Source organism: Eptesicus fuscus, chromosome 15 (genome assembly GCF_027574615.1).
Source record: "Eptesicus fuscus isolate TK198812 chromosome 15, DD_ASM_mEF_20220401, whole genome shotgun sequence".
Taxonomy (NCBI): domain Eukaryota; kingdom Metazoa; phylum Chordata; class Mammalia; order Chiroptera; family Vespertilionidae; genus Eptesicus; species Eptesicus fuscus.
In genome coordinates, this window is record NC_072487.1 from 50,203,796 (window position 1) to 50,224,558 (window position 20,763).

Here is a 20,763-nt window from a genome sequence, read left to right on the forward strand (position 1 = left end):
ACATATTAAAATCCTGTTTATTGTTGTTGTAAAGAATAAACAAGGGTTAGCTCAGATAAGGCCCCAGCTTAAGTGTGAATATGGCTGTATTGATTTTATCTGAATCACTACCATGCAAAGTTTCATGCTTGTAATTTGAAGCACCTTGTCATTCACTAATATTCAGACTATAGAAAAGAGCAGACCAACAGATTGGTGCTATCCTCCTATCTAATAAAGATGGAATATGCAAATTGACCATCACTCCGTGACAAAGATGGCAGTGGCCAGGCCTGGATGCAGGCATTCTGCCCCGCCCTGGCCGCTCCGGGCCACTAGGCAACGCGCACATGCAGGAGCGGAGCGGCCGGGCAGGGCGGGACGCCTGCTGTGAGGGGCGGGGCATGAAATGGAGGGAGCTACAGGAGCGCGGCAGGCCGGAGCGAAGGTGGAAGGCAGCGGCCAGAGCGAAGGCCCGGGTCCTGGGTGCCAGAGGGAAGCCAGTGCCGGCAGCCAGGGGAAGGAAGGCCTATTCTTGCAGGAATCTTCGTGCATCAGGCCTCTAGTTTAGAATAAAGTTTAAATAGGACCTAAATTTGCTTAGGCATTTGCTTATTGTTCTTCTCTACCAAGAATATTAGCAATATATTATAATGGAAAGAGCAAGAGCTTTGGAGTGAGTCAGAAAAGAGTTGCAAGTCCAACTCCCCTGCTTTCTAGCTCTGTGATCTTTTTTTTTTTTTACAAACCAAGAAAAGTAAATTTATTTAAATTACTAAAATAGCTTTTAAAGTCATTTACGAATCAGCTGCTATAATTATTTTTCCAGAGAGGTAAGCAAAATTAATTACTTAAAAATTATTTTGGTCAGTGAAACATTTAATAAAAACAATTTGTTTCTCCATATAAACTCTGTGATCTTTGATCAAGTTATCTCTGCAAGAGCCTCGGTTTCCTCAACTGCAAAATAGGAATAATAGTATTATTTTGCAGGGCTATTGTGAAGAGTAGAAATTCATTTATAACAAACATCTAATATAGTGGGTAGCATAGTAGACAATAAATAATAGCTATTATTATTATAAGTATTAGTCTTTAGCTACAAGTCATGATCATTTCCTTCTAGTCTGTGGTGTATGCAGAAGTATAACTCCAATGATTCCTGACACTTTGCACAATGTTCTTAGGTTGCTTCTATAGCAGTTTGATCCCTGTTTACAAAGCCTGTAACTATTTGTGGTAAATCCTAGATTTGCAGTCAGCCCGAAGTCTTTGCTCAAAATGAGTTTCCTTGCTATCCACAACCATACCACATATAGAAGCAGGCAGGGTGGGGAGGAGACAAGGATTTGGGACCTGAGCCAATTCAAGTGTGGGTTTGGGGAGGGCGGGGAGAAACCTGTTAGAGACATGGGGTAGTATTATTAAGCAAAAATAGATAAAGACTGTTTATGGCTCAGTCTGCACTCCAGAATGATAATGCAATAAACTAAATTCCACAGATGATTTTTAAGCATTTTATATGAGGGGAATTAGCCAGTCTGTCAGCTCCAATGCAAATAACCTCAGAATACCTCCCTCACATTCCTCAGTGGCTCCTTTGAGGGGACCTGCCTCTGAAATGCAGGCATCAGCCCTTCATGAAGAGGAAAGAGGATCTCTACACAGGCCCAGCAGAGTCAGAATTTTGCGTTAGAGATGTTGAATAGACAGGCCTTTAAGATCTAGTGTAGAGGTCAGCCCACAAACTGCGAATAGTATTTACATATTTAAAGAACTGTTTTATGTATATATGGCAGAACCGTGGCCCACAAAGCCTAAATATTCACCATCTGTCCCTTCACATATTTACTATCTGGCCCGTGCCAGATAGAGTTTGCTGAATGGAGGTGGCTCTCACCAGAGGCTGCAGGATGTCAGAACATCTGTTTTGAATCCCAGGTAGGCATTTGCAGAAAAAAGAGGCATCAGCATCAACAAAGAATAGATTTCTATTTCTCCTCTCCAAAAGCTCTGGAGACCTGGCAAACTAACCCCATACTGGGGATTGCTGGGCTAGAAAGAGTGAAGGCTTTTGTTGGGTTTAGAATACAGCATTCCTTTGTTCTAACTGAGCAGTGGAATGCATCCTTTCATTAACGTTGCTTTCTCGGGCCTGCAGGCTAAGTCCAGTCTGTAAGTACTGCTGCTGAAAGCCCTATCAATGGAATACAAGCCTCCGATCTGTGTCCTGGGCCGAGGCATAAGGGAGAATTAGGTTTGTCAATGGAGTAAGTAGGTAAGTGCAAGTGTTTCTTTTTGCTTGCATATTTCTACTTTCTCTATTGCACATTAGCAGAATTTAATATTTATGTCCATGGAAGCAGATTCCTAACTGCTTCAACTGTTCCTCCAACTGCAGGTGGGAATTACAGTCCTGAAAGACAGGAACTGCACCTCCAGGCCCAGGCCAGGTTCACTTCTCCACATGGCCACTATGACCCTGAAGAAGGAAAAACTGACAAGGCCAGGGCTTTCTACCGATATGCATGAATGACCATTGTATTTCTGAAATACTTTGGTCCAAAGAATTTACAGCATTCATTTACATTTCTTGCTACCTATTATTTTAATTGTCCAAAACGTTTCCCTTGCCACATTACCAGAAGGTGGATACAATTAGCCCCTTTTCTGACGGTAAACTGAGAGCTTTGAGAGGACAGTACCCTGCCCCCGGATGACCTAGCAAGTCGGAGAAAAAGCCAAGAATGAAAGCAGTGTTCCTCTCCTTGGGCATCCTGCCACTGTCCTAGGCATGGGTAGCTTCCAGATGGAGCTGAGATCAAACCCCATATCTCTCGTGATCAAATCTGGTTGTTTCTGAGGCTGTATTGTTGTTCTGATGACTGGATGGATAAGCCTTGAATGACAGGGAAAAATGTACTGAGTGAGTGGCTCACCAGCCTACCTTCCTTCCAGCACCCTGGCTCCTCAAGAAATGGATATGTTGTGTCACTGCCAATGGTTATGAGTCAGCCACAGGCAGGACAATGATGGAGTCACCCATTGGTCCTGAGCTCTAGAGCGTGGCTGCTTTCTTTGTACTTCAGCATTCCTACCTGGTGTGTGGGACATTTTTGTCATTCCATAGCAGTCTGCTGTGCACATGGCCCCTCAGCTGGCCAGTCTGCATCTATTTACATCAGCTGTCCAGCTGTCAGCCTCCTCACACCCGTCTGCCTAATGGGACGAGATGAAATCTGTGTTAGGAGCTGCCTTTCAGGGCAATGAGTGGGATATCCACAGAGTTCCAGGTACTGTTGTCAAAGTGTAAGGCCTCTGGGACCCCAGTGTCTAGGACTTGGGGGTAAAGAGGCTTTCAGGGAAAATTTTCTGGGCACTGGCTCCTGACCACATGAGGGCTGGTTTCTTGGTGTTTCTATCCTATTGAGTCATGTCTAGGAAAGAAGTTCTGGCCAAGTCAGTTTTCAAGGGATTTGATATACCTGCTAAAAACTCTGGGACTAATGGCTGACAAGGCAGAGCTTCTGGAAGTTTGCATACCAATCTTTCCTTGATTTAATTCAGATTCTTTCACTGCAACCAGTGTGTGTGTGTGTGTGTGTTTGTGTGTACGCATGCGCACCCTTCCAAAACAATGTTTTAGGTTTATGTACTATACAGGGCCTGCCTGACTCAGGAGAATGCTATAAACAACAGCTCTCAGCCCAGCTGGCATGGCTTATCGGTGGACCTGTGAATCAGGTGGTCACAGTTTGATTCCTGGTCAGGGCACATCCCTAGGTTGTAGGCTAGATCCCCAGTGTGGGGCGTGCAGGAGGCATCTGATCAGTAATTCTCATTATTGATGCTTCTATCTCTCGCTTCCTTTCTGGAATCAATAAAAAATATATTTTTTTTTAAAAAGCACTCACCTGACATCCAGCTGGTTCCTTGGGACCAGAAAACTAGACGTATGACAGCTCTTTCCCTTTCCCCTTCCCTGTCCCTGTTAATAGTGAACTGTTCTCAACAAGGCTCGCTTCCTCAGAATCCAACTTAGCATCCTGAAGAAGCCTGGGGCCACTCCTATAGCAGGAAGCTGCCCTAGATTTGGGCAGTAACCAGTAGAACTTGATACTGACGCCAGAGTGTAAAAATAAACACCTCCTACAGTGCTGTCTTAATCCATTGGCATCAGAGTTGCTATTATTAACCCATAGGCCTCACAGGCAGCTGTGATGGGCAGACAACAGCCTGGACAGACCTATCCTGCCAGCTTGGGATCAGACTGTTTCTTTGCTACACCTACTGGGATCTGATCTGGGGCCCCTGGAGAAGCACCATTAGTCTGGGAGCATGCCCCACAGCAGGTAATACTAGAGATGAATTAGTATCTTCGGTTTGGGAAAGCCTTCGGTTCCCAGGGCCAGCCTGGCAGTCCAGAATATAATTGACATGGGATGACTAATTCAGTCCTACTGCTGGGAAGGGAAAAAAGGAACATGACTCTTTCCATTTCCTTTGGCTCTTTTGTTTTATTTTATTTTTTTGTTAATCCTCACCCGAGGATATTTTTCCCATTCATTTTTAGAGAGAGTTGGAGGGAGGGAGAGAGACAGAGGGTCGGTAGATTGCCTCCTTCACGTGCCCTAACCGGGCCAGGTATCGAGCATGCAACTGAAGTATGTACCCTTGACTGGAATCGAACCTGGGACCCTTCAGTCTGTGGGCTGACGCTCTAACCACTGAGCAAAACCAGCTAGGGCTCATTTGGCTCCTTTAAAGAGATGTTGCCTGCTGGTTCCTTGGACCTAGAGCCTTTAGGTTTTCTGGGAAGTTGGGAAAGGAGAGAGGAAAGGAATCCATTGGTCCCCTGCCAAAGATATAATAATAATAGTTGACCATGACTGAACACTTACCATATGCCAGGCACTTTACATACAGTATCTTATTTGATTCTACCTCAAGCCTTTGAGGGAAAATACCATGACAGCTTTACAAATGAGGAAGCTGAAATTTAGTGAAGTTGAGTAACTTCCCAAAGTCTACTGCCAGCAAGCAGTGTGTCAAATTGGACCCAGACCCATGTGCACCGTGCTCTGAACATACAGAACCTAGGTTCCTGAGTGCTCAGGACCCAGGCCAGACTCCAGGCACCTGCTTTAAAACGTTTTTTGCTTAAGTAAACATCAGTTTACTCTCACTTTAGTCCTATAACTAAAGCAAACATCAAATAACGACACAGGAAGAGTCTTTGCTGCCACCTGCTAGTAAGGTAGCCCCAGTGCTGTTACGAACACGGTGAGCGGGACTTGGAGACGGTCGCCTCGTTAGGAGATATGTCACCTCTGGGAAAGGCTGTGACTCTGAGGAGTCTCAGGGACAGTGACTCCCCTGCTGGGAAAAAGTCCAGACTCGAACCTAGGAGAGCAAGGCTTTGAGGGTTTCTAGTCGTCACACTGAGGGAGGAGTGTGCTCGAATGAAAATATTTCCTTGAAGGGCCTCTCTCTTTTCTTTCTCTACCTCCCCACCCTGTCTCCACAACTGGCTTGTGTAATTCAATCTAGATTCTTCTCATACCCTACTCCACTGTGCACTTGTGGCCTTTTATTTACCGCTTTTGACGGGCTGATTGGATAGCGGCTTACCAACCCGCCTGCCTCTCAGTCCAGTGCCTGGGGGGAGGGGAAGCAAAGAACTTGCTTCCTGGAGCCAAAAGGAACAACCAAAGGAAAAGCAAGCTAGAAGCCACTGGCCCTCACTGAGTTGACCACCCTGAACAGGCAAGGAGAAGCATAAGGGCCTCTTGTGCCCCAGCTAACTCCCTCCTGCAAATACACACTTGAGAACTGCATCCAAGCACAGCAGCCCGTGGTAGGCCTGTCCGCACCCACTCCTGCTAATAGTCTCTCATCGCTTTGCTCACTACACCTAGCGTTAGGCGGCTTTCTCTCTCCATCTCTTTATCCTGTGGGCCTCATTCCCTGCTGCTTCCTCCATCCTCTCATCTGAAGAACTCAGTCTGTCAAGGCAGGAGCTAAATCTTTCCTAATTCTCTGTAGTCTTCCTCTCTCTCCCTAACATGCGTCCTCCATAGAAATGGGATTTACAGCAAATTCTCAACCTCTAGAGACTTATGACTGTACAGTTGGAAGCCAAGCAGTGTGTGTGTGTGTGTGTGTGTGTGTGTGTTTATGTTTATGTTGAAAGGGAGGACAATTATTATCACCCTGCATAAGAACCTTCCCTTGAGCTGCAGGTTTTAACCTGACTTGGTTTGTAAAAGAGTTTAAAGGGACCTTAGGAGGTCATCTGATTCAGCCCTCTGCCTCCAAACAGGTATTGAGTTGGGCTACGGAGGGAGTCAAATGGTTGACCTAATGGAGAAAGGCATACAGTGGCTGGCAGGATCAGTGGAAGAGAAGAATTTTTTTTCTAGGTATAATCCCCTTTTGAGCAGAGAGACCCTGGGACAAAGTTGAGTTTATTGTCAGATTTTTATGGAATCAAGGAAAGCAACCCTTTACAACTCAGTGAGGTCATGGCCTCTAGCTTATTCTTTTCCTGGGTGTAACTCCCAGTGATGCAGCCTCCATCACTGAACTGGGGTCTTTGGAGCTTTGGACATAGCTGAGCCTAAGAAATATAAGGCTTGGAACCTATTGGGGTTCCTCCCTGTTAATGTGAGAAACATTCAAATCTGTAAGGAATTCTTGAGAGTTTACTCGAGCCAAACTGCCTACACTTGGAGGAAGCAGAATCTCAACATCTTCAGAGAATGCTCCGAGAAAGACAGTTTTTTCACCTTGTTTTATACTTTACAATCAAAAGAGGAGCAGAAAGTGGGTTACATAAACGCAATTGGTGATAGATTAGGGAGGTGGGAGAAAGCACAGTGGGGAAACCTCTGGGATTGGATAAACAGTAAAATGATAGACACATACTTTTTTCTTAGGTGGGTGCAGGACAGTTGACAGTCACAATTACCAGATGACAGTAACAATGAGGGAATCTGTGGTCTGCACCTGGTGCCATTCATTGTGCCCTGAGGGGTCTGCAAAAAGGGAAGTTACACGTTACCCTGACGTTCCACAGGTGTGTTACCTTAGATGCCAAAAGACAGTAGGCTCGGGAAAGATCAAAGTTGATCTTTGTCAGGGAAGATAGCAGCTTAGGACATGGCTACGCACCATCCTTTGTGGTTACTTTAGGTCTCTGAGTTTGCAAGACCGCCATGTAGGCCTTCCCTGAGTTAGTCAGGTGAGCATGCGGCCCCTTTTTGTCCACATCCCCTGGATGTTCTCTGTCTGTGGCTCTGATGGCATTAAAGATGCCCGCATCTTTCCAGTTCATAAGAGAGGAGATAAACGTGGGGGAAAGAAGAGATGCCCAGACCATGTGGCTTTAGGAAAGAGCCCGTTCTACTTTAGAGCCAGGCTTCTTCCAGGAGGTTGGTAATTGACTTTTAGGAATCAACGTGTAGCTGAACCGTTCTGGAACACTGTTGAGAAGCCAACAGCAAAACAAGCTCTGTGCTTGGAAAGAGGACTCTGTATCCGAGAGGCCTGATAAGGAAGCAGCTGGGTGTGTCTAGGTCAGCCCTTCAGGCTCGGTCTCTTTCCACACTCCCAGCAGCTGGCTGGCCTCACTTGGAATCCACAATAACACAGCACAGTTCCAAACAGTGGCCTCCTCAGCTGGGAGCAGCGACACACAACCCGGAGGAAAGGCGGATGAGCTCCTGGAAGGTGGCCGCTGCTCCATTTGTAGACCCAGCCTCCCGGGGGGCCAGGTGCTCGCCGGCCTCTAACAGCCGGTTTGTTCTTTCCTTGCAACTCAGCCCAGACAGCCCCAGGGTCACTATTACCACGAATTCTTAAATCTCCACATTCTTTCAGCATCTTTCAGCACATTTCAGAGGCAAGTACTTGTCTCCACTGAATCTTACAGCCCATAAACACCTAGAACTTTGGTAGGCAGTTTACAAACTGATTTTCCAAATTCATGCAGAAAGATCATTTCTGTACTCAGGAGTCAGTGTTGTTATTAGTGCAATTAATCGACATCATTTCCCAAACATATTTGATTTGAGAGCCATGAGGAAAGAGAAGCGATGCTTTCTAACAGTTAATCATCTGTCCCAGTCCCCAGTTCTCCAACCCCAGCACACCATGCTCAGTCTTGCCTTTGTCCAGGTTTTCAGAATCTCTTCTGCTTGGAGTGTCTGGGCCTTTAGGCCTCCCCTCCTTCCACCAGAGTAGTTCTGTTTTGTGTTGGCGCTGAAAAAGTTTGAAACCACTGCACTAACCCTTATCTCACATCCTGAAACATCGTTCTTGTTGCCCTGGCCCAGTGGTCGGCAAACTCATTAGTCAACAGAGCCAAATATCAACAGTACAACGATTGAAATTTCTTTTGAGAGCCAAATTTTTTAAACTTAAACTTCTTCTAACGCCACTTCTTCAAAATAGACTCCCCCAGGCCGTGGTATTTTGTGGAAGAGCCACACTCCAGGGGCCAAAGAGCCGCAGTTTGCCGACCACTGCCCTAGCCCTCTCCAGAGGCACGTTGGCAATGATTTTAACAAAATTTTGAGCCACTCAAGTTGGGCTTTTAATCCTGAACATCCATCATGGTGCTTTATACACAGGATGAGCCAGACAGTACTTGTGGCTTGCTTGTTTATTTGATTGATTGACTGATTGACTCCTGAGGTGATACTAATTAATGACCTTGGGAAGCTTCTAGATCAGAGAAGAGTATATAATATATTGTAGTTTATTTTGATTTGTTATACTTTGAGCACTTCTGACTTTTCCCGTTGGAATCAATCATGCAGTCTGAGATGAAAACATGGCTAAAAGGAGTTACCTAACATAGGTTGTTGCTGGTGTAGAGAATACTAGGTCAACACAAGCAAAAGTACTTCCTGTTGATTTCCAAAGAACATCCTGACGTGAAAGGTAAGCAAAGTGATTATTGGGAAAGACTAGGGACAGAGGTCACCTAAGATTGCATAGATCATGTACTTTTTTAGTACTGTGCTTTCACTAAAAATTAGCCTGGGTGATTTTCAAAAATACTTCATGTGGGAAATGCAGATCTTTTTCTTTTTTCTTTTTTTAAATATTTTGTATTGATTTTAGAGAGGAAGGGAGAAAGAGATAGAAGCATCAATGATGAGAGAGAATCATTGATCGGCTGCCTCCTGCATATCCCACACTGGGCGTCGAGTCCAAAATCCAGGCATGTGCCCTGATTGGGAATAGAAATGTGTCCTCCTGATTCATAGTTTGATGCTCAACCACTGAGCCACACTGGCTGGGCTATTTTGTTTTTTTAATTAATGAACGTTTTATATACATTTAGATTTTTTTAAAAGTCAAATGATAGAAAAAGGACATTAGTGGGAAAACTGGCAAAATCCAAATAGCCTGCAAGTTTAGTCAATAGTAATGTACTTGATGTTAACTTTTTGTTTTGGCAAATGTACTATGATTATGTAAAATGGTAGCATTAGGGGAGCTGGTTGAAGGACATTCGGGAATGCTGAACTATCTCTGCAACTTTTCTAAAAATTATTCCAAAATAAATAGTTAATTTTGAAAAGGTCTTCACAATGAAAAAAAAAAAGCAAATAGTGCTAAATCTGGACAATTGGAACATCAAAATCAAGAATATCAGCAATAGATTATGACCCATTGAATTTTAAAAAAGGAACCCCAGAGTCTGGACTGATATCAAATAAATAATGGAAGGAAGGAAGGAAGGAAGGAAGGAAGGAAGGAAGGAAGGAAGGAAGGAAGGAAGGAAAATCTTTCTTACATTAGAATGCCAACTAATAAATGTAGAAGGAATAATAGAAAATCGTTATCTTTCAACCATCAGAGTAAATTACCAATTCAGTCAAAAATCATCAATGGATGCTAGCATTTCTGTAAAGCATTTACAGTTTGTAGAGCACTTTCACACACTGTTTTGAGTAGGCTACTGTTAGATCCATTGCAGGAGGTGTGATGTATCTCCCTTAGTCTCCACATCCTTTTTATCACCTAATGACTCCCCATAAAATAGGCTGGGCCAGGCATAGGAATGCTCAGTAACCAATGATTATATTCGTATATGTTTTATTTTCACTACCCCTGGATCTCTCTAATAATCTCTTGCTACTAGCTTATCTTTGAGATTTTTATCCTTTATTCAAAACATTTCCCATATAGCTGATATGTATTCTGTATCTGACATTCTCAGTATCTGAAATTCTTGCAATTTAAATGTATTATTTGCTGTTAGCTCTGTCACTTGATCATAGTATCTTGATTACATGTATATTCATGATCTTTGATATAAACTAATTTTTGCTTGCTCTTTAATTTTGAGAATCCCATCAACATAGTTGGGGATATTTTCCTCCAGAGAAGATCTCTTTCCGCCTCTGCCAAAAGTTGTAGGGAACCACCAATCCTGGCTCACTTGAGCTTATTTTGAGGGTCTCAGCTTAATGTGGAAGTCTCAGATTTAGCTGCCTCGCCTTGCTAGTGGTCCAAAGCTTGTCATTCTGACCACACAATTAGAATGCTTGGGAAATTGGCCCACGAGGAACTCTGGGCCTCCACATGATCTCACTCATCTAGGGGAAAATAATGAACAACATAGACTGATGAACAAGAACAGACCCAGAAATAAGGAGGCATGGATCAGACTGTCGGGCCTCAGAGAGAGGGTAGGGAAGGGTGGGGGTAAAGGGGAGAGATCAACCAAAGGACTTGTGTGCAAGCATATGAGCCTAACCAGCAGTTAAGGACAACAGGGGGGTGGGGGCATGTGTGGGGAGGGGTGTAGGATGGGATTGGGGGGATGAGGACAAATATGTGATACCTTAATCAATAAAGAAATTTTTTTTAAAAAGAAATGGTTAGGGGAAAAAAGAGTTAACATAGTTTGTTTTTAAAAGAATCTTGGTGTTGAAAACAAAAGAAAGGGGGAATTGTCTGAGGTTCCTGGGTTGACAATGTCAGTGATGGCTAAGATAAAATACAAAGTGATCACTCCATTTTAAAATCCTTACAGCAGTATATGAGGGTTCCAATTTCTCTGCATCATCAATACTTGTTATTGTCTGTCTTTTTTATTTTAGTCAGTCTAGTATGGTAAAGTGGTATCTCATTTTAATTTTGATTTGCACTTTCCTAATAACTAATGATATTGAGATTCTTTTAATGTGCTACTGACCATTTGTATGTTTTCTTTGGAGAAATGCCTATTCAGACCCTTTGCCCATATTTTAATTGGGTTGTGTTCTTTTTATTGTTGAGTTGTTGAATTTTTAAAATGTTCTGGATAGACTTTCCTTATCAGATATGTAATTTGCAAATATTTTCTCTGTGGGTTGTGTTTTCACTATCTTGATTGTGTCCTTTGATGCAGAAATGTTTTAAATTTTTTTGAAGTTAACCTTACTATTTTTTATTGTCTAAGAATGTGTTGCCTAACTCAAGGTCATGAAGAGTTATTCTTTTTTTTTCCTAAGCTTTCTTTTTGTTTTTGACATCCAATATGATTTTATTTTAGTTTCAAATGTACAACATAGTGCTTCAACATTTATATAATTTGTGAATCGGTCCCCCAATATTTAATGACACCTTTTTAAAATTGACCTTTTTTTTTTTTTACATGAACAGCAGGGGTCTTCTCGTCCAAGCCTTTTGAGTCAGAACTACCCACCACACATTCATTTACACTCAAGGCACATCTCTTTCTGGACTATTCTTCTTGAACAAGACTATGACTAACCACCTTCTATATACCAAGCACGATGCTAGGTTTTATAAGGAACACAAAATAAAAATTATACTGTCCTATGCACTGAATATTGGCTGCTATGTTCCTGGCCAGTGGGCCCAAGCCTTCTTTCTAGTGACCTGAAATCCAAGGGCATGGCTCTGGAGTCCAGATAGTGGTCAACGCTGGGAGGAGCCCTACGCAGGGCGAGTGCTTAGGCGAGCCCAGCTTGAGACCACCTCTGTGTTCAAGGGTGGCAGCAGGGGGCAGTGGCATGAAGTGGACAGACATGCTGCTACTGACTGTGTAACTGGCTGTGGCTGTGGCTTCTCTCCTGTTGACTGATTCCCACAAGCCTGGCCCAGAACCTGAGGAGGGAGAAGCAGGGAAGGCTTAAAGGGCTCTCTCTGTAGGTCTACAGGCAGAAGAGATTCTTTTTTTCTTTTCTTTTTTTCTGACCTAGGGGAGAGCACTTCCTTCCCCTAGAAAATCCTGTTGGCCTGGATGGATGCTGCCTCCCCACAGACCATACTCAGCACTGGCCAAAAACTGATTAGGTGAGAGGGGACGGTTCTTCTCATTTACATTAGCGGACCCTGTGTTAGGGAGCCCTGCAGCCATCGTGGTCCTAAGGCTCCCTACCGCCCTGTGTGTAGCGGAAGCTTCTGACCCGGTCTTCTCTCTGAGACGGACCCCATTGCTGAAGGGGCTGAGTCTAGGCGGGCATCCCCTCCGTAAAGACCGGACTTGGTGTGACTGCTTGTCCCCGCAGCCTCCCTGCAGGGCTTCGGGAACCCCGCCCGGCTGGCGGCTCCACCCCAGGCTAGTCTGGAATCCCAGGGAAAGGAAAAGGCTGGAAAACAAGAAGTCCCTTAGAGTGGACAAAAAGAGCAGGGAGAGGTTTCTGGCTAAAATCTACAAGGAGCGGCCGAAGGAAGGAAGGAAACTCTACGCCTCTGCCCAGGCTTTTTCCTGAGACTCTTTAAGGACGAGAGGAGCTAGGCCCCGTGCTCTCCCTGATTTCCTTTGCTGCCTGGAGAGTTCCCATCGTGCAGCGCCGACTGCCCTCGGAGGCCGTCTCCTTTCTCCAGCCTCCCCCTCCCCTAGGCTCAAGGCCCTCGGGGACTGACAGGGAGGGAGGCCGAGCGGCGGTGCTGTGGGCGCGCCTGCTCCTCTCCCCTCCTCTCCCTTCCCCCTTCCCTTAGCAGCAACGTCACCGCAGCACCAGCGGCGGCAGCAAGGATATTGGGGCTGGGATTGCGCAGCCTCCTTGCATTAGCAACAATGCCATTGTGTTAACAGAAATCAGACCTTAAGACACCAGCCCCGTCCCCGCTGTGTGGCCCCCGCAGCCGGAACTGTCAAGGTAGCGCTCGGTCGGAGGGCAAAAGGAACAGCTTGGGGTTCCGCGCGAGGCTCCGGACAGAGGTATGGCTCCGCGGAGCTGGGGGAGGGGCGGGGCGCGATCGAAGGATAACGGATCAGCACATTCGGACCCTAGTTTCTAGGATTGGCTTTGTCCTTCCTAAAAAGAGAGTGAGATGGAGCATGAGAAGCAGACATCAGACAAGCTCATCCATGCATAGATTTGGGCTGTGGTGCAGAGATGGGGAAAAGCAGGGGCTGGGCTAATGCATTGTGTGTGTGTGTGTGTAGAAGAAGAGCCTCTGCTTGCTTTCTGGGCTTTTCTAGTGAAGCTGCTGGAGTGTGGGTCCCGGTGGAGGGGTCAGATCTAGGAAACAGAGGCTTACTGGGAGGAGACAGCACCAGAACCATTGCAAGTTTATGATGGAGAAGAAGCAAGGATCCATGCAGCTTTCAGGAGGAAGGGCTGGGAAGCATGCAGCCCATCCTTTCTTTCCACGCAAGCACGCATGCACACCGACACACATACTGTATCGTCTGGCACTATGGGAACCACCAGGCTCCAGGAAGGATGGATGGAGTGAAAAAGAATGTTGGCCAAGAGGCTCCACAGCGTGGGGGAAGGAGGGGAAGGCAGGCAGTGTGATGCCTAGGGCACCTGACCTGTTATAATTAATCTTCTTATACAGACTTCGATTTCTAACAGGAAGAGACCTAAGCATAAGCTGACATTCCTGAATTCACCCTCCTGCTCTCTTCCCTCCGTTCCTGCCCAAGAGAGGACCCTGGCAGGAAAAAGGTTATCAGTCCTACTGCGGCTCCTCCTGGGACCTCAGGTCAAGGTCAGGTTGCTGCAGAGCAGCAGCTGAGTACCGCTGTCTTCCCCATCGTCCTTTAGGAGGCCAAGAAGAGAGGGGAGGGGTTCTATGACTGAAAATGCTGATGATCAAAGTCAGGGAAACCTGTCTTTGAAGTTTAGGAACATTTTCTTGCCCAGAGTTATCCTATTACTGAGCAGATAGAAAGAGTTCCTTAAATTCTCATTTCCTTTGACCACCTTAGTGGGAGATTCAAAAACATATGCTAAGCCCTGGCCGGTTGCTAAGTGGTTAGAGTGTCAGCCTGCAGATGGAAGGGTCTCGGATTTGATTCCTTGTCAAGGGCATGTACCTCCGTTGCAAGTTCTCCAGTCCCAATAAGGGCATGTTCGGGAGACAACCAATCGTTGTGTCTCTCTCACATCAATGTTTCTCTCTCTCTCCCTCCCATTCTCTCTAGAAATCAATGGGAAAAATACCCTCAGGTGAGGATATTGCATAAATTAACCTAATTATGCAAATATATGGTTGAGGAGTATACTGGGAAGTTGTAAGAAGGTGTTAGTTCCCAGGAAGCACTGAGGAATATGAACTTCAGAGCAGGGGAAAGGGTTTGGGGAACTGTGAACGGGGCAGAGACATGAGGGCTGGGAACTAGGGCCAGATGTGGGATTGAGGAGTGTTATTAGAGCCTGGGGCAGTGACATGAGAGGGACAGTTAGATTAGAAAAAAAAAAGCGAGTAAATGCAAATTATGTAAGACGCTCTTATGAAAAGAGCTCTGCCACCTTCTTGTTTCCTCTTCACCTTTATTAGGGCTCACGGGCCACAGTATGAAACTTGTCTTGTTATGGAACAGACAAGTCACTCCCAGGAAAGAAGTCAAAGGGATGTGTTCTTGCTAAATGTGGTATTTGAAATAAGTCAGCTGTACAATATATTCTCGTTACATTCTTAACCGAGCAAGAAAAAAAAGTCCAAGGTGAGGATTCCTGCGTCCCATCTTAATTGTGTCATTTATTCACAATGATCTTGGGCAAGTCATTTTCTTTTTCTGGGCACCGATTTCCTTATTTTTTAAAATGAAAGTGGTTCTGCCACTTTGGTGAGTTGTGAGGATCAGTGAGATGACATACGTAAAAAAGGGCATGTGAAAGTTTGAGGGTGGGGGAAGCGTGGATATAAAATCTCGTGAGATGCCTACAGAACTTCACCTTAGTTGGCTGAACTAGAGTTGTCTGTGGAGGAACGATTGGCAGGTATTTCCCTTGATTGTGTGGAAATCAGGAAGGAGTAAGACCCCTGAGATACAAAAATATAAAATAAAATATAATCAACCAGTGAAAGAGTTTTATACTTAAAATAGGATTTAGTACGACCTAAATGAAAAGCTAAAACTATACAGTTTTTAGGGGAAAAAACAGGAAATTTTATTTATGGTCTTAGGATTGGCAAAGATTTCTTAGATGAGACATAGAAAGCTTTAACCCTAAAAGAAAAAAGAAAAAAAGATCAATGAAACTGCATAAAATTAAAAGTTTCTTTAAAAAAAGTTTCTATTATTTTTAAAAAATAAAACCATTAAGAAAACAAAAGGGCAAAGCCACAGGCTGAGAGAAGATATTCTCAACACATAATGGGTGTCCCCAAAAAATGTATGCACACACTTTGAATAATTATAAAGGCAGTGTTTATTAAAATACATTTAATTTTCAAAGTTAAGCTATCAGCTCTTAAAGTGTGTATACATTTTGGGGGGACAACTTGTATACCTGAAAAAGACTTATATCCAGAATAATTTTTTTAAAAAAACTCCTAACTTCAATAATAAAAAAAAAAAGACATGTCAATTTTTAAATGGATAAAATAGGAGTCAACAAATAACAAGCACCTACTGTGTTCCAAGCACCTACTGTGTTCCAAGCACTATGTGTGGGTTCTGGGGACATAGAGTTAGCTGTATCACAGTTTTTGACCTCAAGGACAGTCTGGGGGACAGATATGTAAACATGATATAATAATACAACTGTCAGAGCCCTCCAGCCAAAGGTTCTTCATCACCTTCCATAGCCATTTGTTCCTTATCCCTGGTTGAGAAGATCAGCTTTCTGTCTAGACTCTGTATGTCACTATGTTTTTCCATTTGAATGCATGTATGACCCAGTAACAGTTTTGTGGGTCAGAATCATAAATTCTTATGTGTGTATACTTGTGAATGCCTCTTGAAAATGGTGCTTTAAAAAGGGGGGAAAATATTCATTGAAGATCAAGTGATGGCTATAGCCCATAGGTACACCCAAAATTACTGCTATATGTACAAGAAAGCTTTCTATGCTCCTGCTAGTCCAGACCTTGGATTATGGCCTGGGTCCTAGGGAAACCTAGTACCATATGTTAAGGGGAAACCCCTCCCCAACCCCTGAACCACGGTATCTGTGGTGTTTAAAGGAGAAAAAAACTGTTTGAATTATGTACGTAATGGGTGTTTATGGTATACAAATTAGAAAATACAGACGAAACAAAAGAATAAAATTAAAAATAATCCAAAATCACTCAACAGAGATAAGCATTGTTAACATTTGTTGTATATGCTTTTGAATTTTCTTCCATGCATACCACTGTGGTCTGAATGTCTGTGTCCCCCCAAATTCATATGTTGAATCCTAACTCCCAAAGGTAATGAGAGTAAGAGGGGGGCCTGTGGGAGGTCATTAGGTCATGAATGGGATTAGTGCCCTTATAAAGCAGGCTCCAGAGCGAGCCCTTGTTCCTTATGCCCTGTGGGGACGCAGCAAGAAGGTGCCAGGATGGACCAGAAGAGGGCTTTCACCAGGACACAACCAGGCTGGCCCCTTGATGCTGTGAGAAATAAATGTCTGCCTTTTATAAGCCACCCCGTCTGAGGTACTCTGTTATAGCAGCCTGAACTAAGACAGATTAGATATATTTATTTACAAAAATGGTGTCAGACTGTACGTGCTGTTTGTGATCTGCTGTCTTCACTTAATATTTTGTGAACATTTTCCTAAGTCGATAATCATATTAACACATTATTTTAATGATATCCTGTTCTGTACATTTTTAAGTTGACTATTATTGAAATTTTAGGGTGTTTACAACTTCCTGTTATCTTTGTGGCATATATATTTGAGCCCAAAGTTTTCTCGGCAAAGGAATAGAAAAGATGGGAGGAGTGAAAGGAAAATGATCTCATAGCAAAACTTTAAAAAATCCATTTTATCTCTCTCTACAAAACCCCACGCTTTAAGGTGGCTGTTCCTCTCTTTTCTTTTTTTTTATAAATCTTAAAACTTTTTTGTTTATTTGTTTTTTAATATATATTTTTTAAATTGATCTCAGAGAGGAAGGGAGGAGAGAGAGAGAGAGAAACATCAATGATGAGAGAGTATCACTGATTGGCTGCCTCTTGCAGGCCCCACACTGGGGATCCAGCCCGAAACCTGGCATGTGCCCTGACAGGAAATTGAACTGTGACCTCCTGGTTCATAAGTCAGCTCAACCACTGAGCCACGCCAGGTGGGCTGTTCCTTTCTTTTCTTTTCTTAAAAATATATTTTATTTATTTTTTTTACAGAAAGGAAGGGAGAGGGATAGTTAGAAACATCGATGAGAGAGAAACATCTATCAGCTGCCTCCTGCACACCCCCCACTGGGGATGTGCCCGCCATCAAGGTACTTGCCCTTGACTGGAATCGAACCTGGGACCTTTCAGTCCGCAGGCCAACACTCTATCCACTGAGCCAAACCAGTTAAGGCATGTTCCTCTCTTTTCTTATTCTCACCTTTCTCTCTGTAAATGCCCAGTATCCTCCACTGCTCAACACTGGTTCCCTCCCTCACCTCTCCTTACCTCTCTCTTCCCATAAACTCTACTCCTTTTTTCTATTTTAAAAAATGTTTTAAATGACAGCTTTATTAAGTTATAATTCATATGCCATAGAATTCATCCTTTTATAAAATAGAGAGATTATGACATACCATAAAATTCCTTTTTTATTTTATTCACAGACTTGTGTAACCATCACCACTGTCTAATTTCAGAGCATTTGAATCACCCCAAAAAGAACCTCCATGCCCATTTGCAGTCACTCCCCATCCCAGGGTTCCAGTCCCTGGCAGCTACTCATTTACATTCTGTTTCTGTTGAATTGCCTATTGTGGACATTTCATGTAAATGGGCTCATACAACATCATACAAAGAAGCCTTTTATGACTGGTTTCTTTCACTTAGCATTTTAAGATTCATTCATGTTATAGCATGTATTAGTATTTCATTCCTTTTATTGCTAAATAATATTCTTTTACATGTATATACCACATTATGTCCATCTATTATTAGTTGATGGACATTTGTATTGTTCCCACTTTTTTGGCTGCTGTACATATTTATAATGTTGCTATGAATATTCATATACAAGCTTTTGTGTAAATATATGTTTTAATTTCTCTTGGGTATATACCTAGGAGTCGGAGGGCTGTCTCATATGGTAACTTTATGTTTAACATTTTGAAGAACTGCCAGACTGTTTTTCCAAAGTGGCCACATGGCACCATTTTACACTGCTGCAGCAGTGTTTGGGGTTCCGGTTTCTCCACATCCTCACCAACATTTGTCACTGTCTGTTATCTTAGCTAACATAGTGGGGGTGAAGTGTTGTGATTTTTCTTTCTCTAATGACTAATGATATTGAGCATCTTTTCATGTGCTTATTGACCATTTGTAGGTCTTTGGAGAAATGTCTATTCAAATTCTTTACCCGGTTTTTAATTGGGTTATACATCTTTTTTCTATTTAAATTATTTATTGTTTAAAGTATTACATAAGTCTCCTTTTTCCCCCATTGACCACTCCCTGGCCACCCACTCCCCAGCACATCCTCCCCCCGCCCCATCTGTGTCCATTGGTTATGCTCATATGCATGTATACAAGTCCTTTGGTTGATCTCTTATCCCCTCACACACACCCCTCTGCCTTCCCTCATAGGTTGCACAGTCTGTTCAATGCTTCTATGACTCTGGTTCTATTTTTGTTCATCAGTCTATGTTGTTTATTACATTCCATAAATGAGTGAAATCATGTGATATTTTTCTTTCACTGACTGGCTTATTTCGCTTAGCAAAATGCTCTCCAGTTCCATCCATGCTATTGCAAATGGTAAGAATTCCTTCAGCATAGTAGTCCATTGTGTAAATGTACCACAGCTTTCTAATTCACTCATCTGCTGATGGGCACTTAGGCTGTTTCCAAATCTTAGCTATGGTAAACTGTGCTGCTATGAACATAGGTGTGCATATATCCTTTCTGATTGGTGTTTCTGTTTTCTTGGGATATATTTTGAGTTTATTTTTGTGTACGGTGTAAGTTGGTGGTCTAGTTTCATTATTTTGCATGTATCTGACCAAATTTCCCAGCACCATTTATTGAAGAGGCTGTCTAATATTTTTTTAAAAATATATTTGTATTGCCCGGCTGGTGTGGCTCAGCGGCTGAGTGTCGACCCAGGAATCAAGAGGTTGCTGGTTCGATTCCCAGTCAGGTTACATGCCCAAGTTGCAGGCTCAATCCCCAAATAGGGGGTGTGAAGGAGGCAGCCGATGATGAGATGTTTCCATCTCTCTCTTCCTCTCTCTCTCAAAATCAATAAAACCTATTTTTTTAAATAAAATATATTTGTATTGATTTCAGAGAGAGAGGAAGGAAGAGAGAGAGAGAGATAGAAACATCAATGATGAGAGAGAATTATTGATCATCTGCCTCCTGCACACCCCACCCTGGGGATCGAGCCCGCAACCCGGACATGTGCCCTGACCGGAATCGAACCATGACCTCCTGGTTCATAGGTCGACACTCAACCACTGAGCCACGCCGGCAGGGTCATTTTTTTTATTTTTTTATTTTTTATTCCTCACCTGAGGATATGCCCTACTGGTCCTAGAGAGAGGGAAAAGGAGAGAGAAAGAGAAATACCAATGTGTGAGAGAAACATTGATCGGTCGAGTCCCATACACACCCCCACCAGGGATGAACCCACACCCTAGATATTTGCGATGAACAGGAATCGAACCAGCAACCTTTTGATGCATGCATGGATAATGCTCCAACCAAGTGAGCCACACCAGCCAGGGCAGATTATACATCTTTTTTTTTTTTTTTTAATTGCTAGGCTTCTGATCAGAAACCTCTTATCAGATTTTGCAAATATTTTTTCCTATTCTGTGGGGTTGTCTTTTCATTTTATTTTCTTGATGGTATCCTTTGAGGCACAAAGGTTTTTAATTTTTATGAAGTTCATCTTACCTTACTTATTTTGTCACTTATCATTTATGTTTTTGGTGTCATATCTAAGAAACCATCGCCTAATCTAAGATAACAAAGATTTATTCCCATGTTTCTATAACTTTTAATATTATAGCTCAGTTTAGCCTCTCTAGTTTCTGCGTTCCTCCATATATACTCATTACCCTAATCCACACAAATAAGCTTAGAAGGCCAAAATAAAGGAGCCTTCCTCTCAGAAAGGAAGAAGAAAGATAAGTACTTGCTTTTAAATTTTAATGTAATTTAACCTAACACACATAGTTATATCATACTACTGTGTCCCTCACACATGTATTTATTAGCCATTTGAATTTTTTAATCTCATGTATTACCTGTTCATGTTTTTGAGCATGAACTTGCCTAGCTCTTTATTGTACTTTACATGAAGAGCTGTGATCCTATGATCTAAATGAGTTAAATTTTTAAGAATTGGTAGTATTAAGAGTTTAACTAAATGAGTCTAAATGATGGGGGATTTAGACTCATGGTGGATGAAA

General features: G+C 43.1%; 1 protein-coding gene across 3 annotated transcripts in view; it reads left to right on the top strand.

The window, feature by feature from the left end:
• The window catches only part of RUSC2 (RUN and SH3 domain containing 2), a 50,404-nt gene that overhangs the window by 15,878 nt on the left and 13,763 nt on the right, over positions 1 to 20,763 (top strand). Inside the window, exon 1 of one of the 3 annotated variants that reach the window (XM_054727125.1) lies at positions 7,031 to 7,057. The exons of 1 other annotated variant lie outside the window; for it this stretch is intronic. The gene's annotated coding sequence lies outside the window, so the exon portion shown is untranslated. Of the gene's footprint in view, positions 1 to 7,030; positions 7,058 to 13,146; positions 13,172 to 20,763 lie in introns of those variants that run through there. One more of the 3 variants, XM_008141931.2, reaches the window with a different exon arrangement.